This window comes from Triticum aestivum, chromosome 5D, assembly GCF_018294505.1.
Source record: "Triticum aestivum cultivar Chinese Spring chromosome 5D, IWGSC CS RefSeq v2.1, whole genome shotgun sequence".
NCBI classification, from domain to species: Eukaryota; Viridiplantae; Streptophyta; class Magnoliopsida; order Poales; family Poaceae; genus Triticum; species Triticum aestivum.
In genome coordinates this window covers 314,337,986-314,344,856 of record NC_057808.1, presented here as the reverse complement: position 1 = coordinate 314,344,856, position 6,871 = coordinate 314,337,986, and the positions used below count along the sequence as shown (strand labels likewise).

Here is a 6,871-nt window from a genome sequence, read left to right as displayed (position 1 = left end):
TGTTCATATCAGATTGAGAATACCCTAGTTGTATCAAATCCCACGAGAAAAGCCATACAAGAAAGAGGGTGCCTGGGCATAGATGGAATCCACCCGACGAAGCCCCGCGCAAGTGAGGTCCGGGGGAAAGTGCCGGACGGCGCGACGACGCGGAAATACTGAGGCCGGGCACATGAGGTAGAAGGGCGCCAGGTACGACGCCGGCGGCGGAACGCCGATGGGTTGGAAGGGGCCAGTGAACGAAATCGCGGTGGGGGGCGAGCCTGCCGTGGGGGTTGTAGCATTCATCGATGCATTGGTTTGGAGGGGACGGCGGCGGCACGAGGTATGACATGGCGATGCATTGGTTTAGAGGGGGCGGCGGCACGAGGTATGACATGGCGGGGAGGGGCGAAGAACCCTAAGGCTTAGACCTAGAAGAGAATACCGTGCCACCATGGAAGAGTGGGGGATTTAACCCTAAACCTCCCTCGAGAGTCCCCTCTTAGTTCTCGTACGCACGCCGAGTGCTCTCGTCCAGATCTGCCCTAGCTTTCTTGTTGCCCGCTGCCTCCCCGCTTCCGCCCCCGCCGTGGTACTGGTAGACGCCATGTCGCGCCCACCCGCCGCCGCCCAACCCAACGCCACCGTCGCCGCCCAACCCAACCAACCGATGAACGCTGCGACCCCCGCCCCCAGGCCCAACCCCGCCCCGATCGCGTTTGCTGGCCCCTTCCAGGCCCCCGGCGTTCCGCGGCCGGCGCCGTACCCGGCGCCCTTCTACCAGACGCGGCGGCCGCTGGTATTTCCGCCCGTCTTGCCACCCGGCGCTTTCGGTGGGCCTCGCGTATACCAGCCTCCGCCACCACCGCCGGGTGGATTCCGTCCGCACCCAGGCACCCCCCTTAACCCGTTCGGTAGGTTTAATTATTGCGACGAACATTGTTGATCGCTTTTGCCGAACTCAATTTTTGCAACTGACTTAGCAATTTAGAAGGGACGGATGACTGATTCAGATTCTAGTGATTTGTTCTTTTTACAGGTGGAGATTTGGTTTTAGAATATAGAAATGGCTGCATTTGTATTATGATTAACAATTTTATCGTTGACTGACTGCTTCTCTGTAACAGTATTGGCTGTGCCCTGATGCACTGCCTTACGAGAAAGGCGAGCCTTGTTTGTTTCAGAAGATCTAATGATCTTACACGACCTTTGGTGTGTTTTGGTTTGCTTCCACGACCTTGATGTGTTTGGTAATGCTTATTGTCTGTCTTGTTACATTAAATCAAATGCAGTGCATAGTATTTCGGTGGTCTAACTGATTACATGCTGTAACTTACTTTTTTGCTTGAGTTAGTGTGCATGTTGTTTACGTACATCATCGTACTGTGGATTTTTGCAAACTTCAAATGTGACATTTCCAAAATGTGAGCTATATTATTTTCATTTTTTATGTTCAAGTCATCCCAACCATTTTAATGAGAGGCCATTGGCAGCAAAGCATTTTGTAAATATTTCGTACGTTGTAGTACATTGGTTATGTTACCATGATCTTTCCGAGTTCTGCAAATAATTGCTACAAACAATTGTGTTTGGTTAGGTTCAAATTTGGATATCTACATAAATCTGCCTCCAGGTTGCAGAAATATGAAAACTTCATAAACACAATGCTGATTATTTGTACTGATAGCAAGGTACTCCCTCCGTCCCAAATTAATTGTCGCAGAAATAAATAAAAATGGATGTATTTAAAACTAAAATATGTCTAGATACATCCATTTCCGTGACAAGTAATTCCGGACGGAGGGAGTATTTGTTATCAGTTTCTTTATACTGGGTAATGTATTACAAATTCACAGTCATGTACGATCTCTCTGAATTTTGTGAAGAAAACCTATCAGAGCAGTATAATGTTTTATCTCGGGCTATTCTGCACTGAACTTACTTGCATGTCTATGCTGAATGATGTTAACCTATTCATAGGTTCATTTCCTGTAGTTAACTAGTTATAAGTTATTTTGTTTCTGTTTGGTCGCCAAGTTGATTTGTCTGCAAGGATAAATCATGCATTATGTGTTTGGATTGCTGAAGTCTTATTAATATGGCAGGCTGATTTTATTTTTTCTGCAGTAGATCCTTAGGTATATATAACAGTATCCTATCTGTGCAGGTCTTCCAGGCTTCCGTCCAAGCCACACATATCATCCTGTTAGTGTGTTATCACATCAGCGGCCAGCGGTAACTGATGGAGCTTTTGGTCCTGGAGCCGTGACTAGACCACCTATCACACCTGTTCCTCCAGCTAATGTTTTTGGTCTTGGAGCCGTGACAAGACCACGACCATTTATGACACCAGTTCCTCCAGCTAATGTTTTTGGTCCTGGAGCCGTGACTAGACCACCTATCGCATTTGTTCCTCCCGCTAATGTTTTTGGTCCTGGAGCCATGGCTAGACCACCTATCGCACTTGTTCCCCCAGCTAATGTTTTTGGTCCTGGAGCCGTGGCTAGACCGCCTATCACACCTGTTCCTCCAGCTAACGTTTTTGGTCCTGGAGCTGTGGCTAGACCACCTATCGCGCCTGTTCCTTCAGCTAACGTTTTTGGTCCTGGAGCTGTGACTAGACCACCCATCGCGCCTGTTCCTTCAGCTAACGTTTTTGGTCCTGGAGCTGTGACTAGACCACCTATCACGCCTGTTCCTCCAGCTAACGTTTTTGGTCATGGAGCTGTGACTAGACCACCTATTGCGCCTGCTCCTCCAGCTAACGTCTTTGGTCATGGAGCCGTGACTAGACCACCTATGACACCTGTTCCTCCAGCTACTGATTTTGGTCCTGGAGCTGTGACTAGACCTCATATCGCACCTGTTCCACCAGTTAATGAGCCACAGTTTAAAGTATATGTTGGCAAGATTGCATCAACAGTGGACAATGATTTTGTTCTTTCTCTTCTTCAGGTATATTGTTAAATTTGCCTCTTGTGAACTTATAGTACTTACAACCTAGCTCATAAGATGTCTCTTAAGATTGTATCAACATATTAGATTCTGGCAAATCATGTTCCATAATATTTATTATAGATAAATGCTAGTTAATTGGGGTTTATAAAAGGAAAAGCTGTGAAGCATTAGATGACATATGCTTTGGAATAATGGAGTAGATAGTGATGTGTATATGTGCCTTATTTTTGCTACAGGTCTGTGGAATTGTAAAAAGTTGGAATCCAGTCATAAATCCAATTGATGGAACTCCTACTGGGTTTGGCTTTTGTGATTTTGAATCTGCCGAAGGCAGTCTTCGTGCATGGCGGCTGCTCAACAAACTAAGAATTGATGGTCAAGAGCTGTTGGTATGTACTGGTCTGCATGCCATTTATGCTTGCAACATCCATAGATAAATGTACAGACTAAGATATATGATTTCTTGGGAAGGAGTTGGCCCTAGTTAGATATGTTATTATCGGATTGGCAATTTATTTTATGATTTTTGTAGTACATCACATATCTCTTGTGGATTTACATCATTTTGAAAAATATTGTGCAAAAACAGTATAAATTCAACAATTGAATTGGGAGATTAGTCCCACATCCATGTGATCAGTGGCGGAGCCAGCCAGTTGTGGGAGCCTGGGCAAAGCCTAACTGCTTCTAGGTCAATGAAAATCTGCCTATAAAATCATCATTACCAAGCTCTAATACGCATGTCTTTTCAATAGAGGCTTGCGGGTCAAGCCTGGGTAGCCGCCTTGGGTCACCTAGAGGTGGCTCTGCCATTGTGAGCCATGATGACTTGGGGAATTCGGGTGGAGTAGTGGGGAGCGGCTTGGTGCACCTCTCCAGAGTGAGAAGATGGGCTGACAGGTGGGCCCATGTACCAGTGAGTGGAGAGATGGCTCTGCCATGTGGGGACCTAAGGGTATTTTGATTATTTCATGTCGCGCTAGTTGTTAAATGGACGGCGGGGTGGCATGTGCGTAATTGGACCTAACGGGAATGATAGTGCTCTTAGAAGGTCTTAAAAACTGAATTTGCTTTGAAACTAGTGGCGTCGGTGTAAAGTTTTGTTAGACTAAATTAATTAATTAATAGTGAATGATGGTTTATTGGCTTGACAGAACTAATAATGATCTCTATTATTCTGCAGTGTTGTTTAAAACATTTGTAGTGTAGATCATATAATATAATATTCAAAGTTCTGATAATATTGAGAAATCATCTTAGTATTTTATTGATTACAGTGGGTTGTCTATAAAAGGAAGTTATCCTTGTAAAGTTGCTTCCGTTGATGTTATTGTGCTTAGAAATCAACTGTGACTTTGCAGCTTTCATTACAAGCATTAATATTTCTATGCTCTTCTTTCTTAATGAGGAATTGGCCACCTTTGGAAGCTTTTTGTATAAAGCTAATGGCGTAGGAGAACCTGCATTTGAAAAAAAATAAACCTTTTCAATTTCGTTTGCAAATTTTGCCTGAACATTAGAAAAGTAAAGCTTCCGTCTGCACACAGCACGCCCCGGGGTTCGATCTTGTGAAATGCTTATTCTGTTCTGATCCATGCTTATTTTTGGGTTTAAACAGGTTAATGTCAATGAAGCCACGAGACAGCACCTTCAGAAATACTGTGAGAATACTACAGAAGAGAAGGCCAATGAAATTGATATGGCTGCTATGCAAACGATACACAGTATGGTTGAAGAGAGAATGAGGTGTAAATTTCTGGGTTCACCAATTCAGTCTGTTCAGGCATCTACAAGCATCAGTGATGAGAAAGGTGATGGTCATACAAGGAGTGGTGCACTGGAGGAAAGGACAAGCAAGAGACAACGTGAAAAAGAGGAACATTTAGGGGAAAGTAAAGTTGTTTGTTTGCAAGGTTGGAAAGATAAAGAAGTGATTTCAGCTGGAAAGCCTTCTCTGCAAATTGATGCGATATCATCAATGTATGTTCCCATGGAGCCTGAATCTACAATTGAACACGAGAGGAAACGTCAGCGCAGGGAAAGTGAGTGTATTTTTTTCGTTTCTTAATTTACAATACCTTCTCAATAGTGTAGCTACCTTGAAGTTGACTTTGGTCTTGCTTCGTTGGACAGTAGATGGGTTTCATAAGAGCAATGGTGAAGGGCATTGTATCTCTACCAGTGCTAGTCTCAGATAAGCTGAACAGCAGTGCCCCAGGAGAAAAGGTGAGTTTTGAATTGCAAGCTACATCCAAGTCAGGGAACAAGGAAACTTTTGATGCGGAACAGTTGCTTGCTGCTATCCCTAAGACGAAGGAAGAACTATTTGCTTATGATGTTAATTGGGCAATTTATGATAAGGTGAAACAGAATTATCTACCTTTTTCCATTTTAAATTTCCATACTTGAAAAAGATGTTTGAATTAGGAAAACTCGAAATGAGAACCAGTCAATTTGTTGCCTTGCAGACTGTGTTTTAATTATGAACTCCCATCTCATTCTTATACAATTGAATACACTTTTTTTTTCTTGCAGCATGGATTGCATGAGAGAATGAGGCATTGGGTTTCAGAGAAGTCGATTGAAGTTTTCGGCGAGGAAATAGCAGAGTTTGTGGAATATGTTGTTGCATCAACCAAAGAGCATGTAGACGCACCTAGAATGTTGGAGGCCCTTGTATCTCTCATGGATGATTCTGCAGAAAAGTTTATTCTCTCGTTGTGGACGGAACTTATATTTGAAATTAAGAAAGCTGAAACCGGATTAGAATGAAGACAGAAGGAATGTCACTATGTCAGGTTTGTTGTTCTCTTTTGAACTTCGTTTTGTTATCAATTTTGATTGCCTTCTCTCGTTTCCCACTTTTAAGGACACTTTGTGACATTACTGAAGCACTCCCAAGTCGATGCAATTTGAATTTGAGCTATTGTTCAGATTTGTAATTAAATCACTGACATTCTGAATGTGCTGCTGCCTTTCTCAGTGCCTTCTTGTTGCTCAAGTTCGGCGGGTAATCACAAAGAAATTGGCTCAGTTCCTTCTCGTTGCTCAAGGTCGGTGAGTAATATCAAAAGCGATTGGCGGACGACAACCCTTCCTGGCTACCTATGAGCTGCAGTTGTTGATATCTTGGGATGAAGCAGTCTTCTGGGCACTGTGTTCTCCTGGCTCTCCTGAATCTTTCGCTGATGAATGTAGATAGACTTTGCATGTTGGCATTAACAGCGTGCTGTTGGCGAGATCAGTTTGTGTTGTAAGTGGAGAAGAAGTGAAATGGGACTCTTTTCAGCGTGTCCCCCATGCGGGAGTCTCTTCGTAGATATATAGGAGTATTAAATTGATAAAGCAAATTTATTTGGACTTGCTGAGTTTTCTTTTTGTGTCGACCTGAGTTTATCTTATGTCTCGTTCACTGCCATGACGTTATCTGTTTCTCTCGATGCTTGTTGGGTTATGGGCTATGTCGCTGAATTTTCTTCTTTTGATCTGGTTGTTTCTACGTGAGGGTCATTTACTAAAAAAAACTTTCTTAAAAAAAAACTATCATTATCTGTTTCCAAATGTTTTTATTTTTGGTTTTCCCACATTGTTTCTATATTCCTTTTCATTTTTTGCTTCTTTATTTTTATTATTACTATTATTATTAGTTTACTTTATTATTTTCAAATGTTTTTGTTCTGCCTTTTTCCATGCATTGTTTCTTATTATTTTTTCTATCCATTCATTTCATGACATTTATTTATTTTTCTATTTTATTTGGTTGGCATGTTAAGTTCCTATCAGCAATTAAGCTTACATAGTCAAAATATTAAGCTTACACAGTCAAAAAATTATGTGGCCAAAGTTTTTTTCAAGTCTGGAGTAGTAACTGCAAGTTTTTAAGTTGGTCCACAACTGCAACTTTTCAAGTTGGGCTGCAATTCCAAGTAGT

The 6,871-nt window shown here is 42.6% G+C and overlaps 1 pseudogene; it reads left to right on the top strand.

Annotated features, from left to right (window-relative positions):
* Positions 1–420: 420 nt before the first annotated feature.
* On the top strand, positions 421–6,300 carry LOC123121421 (proline-rich protein 36-like; annotated as a pseudogene).
* The last annotated feature ends 571 nt before the right edge of the window (positions 6,301–6,871 follow it).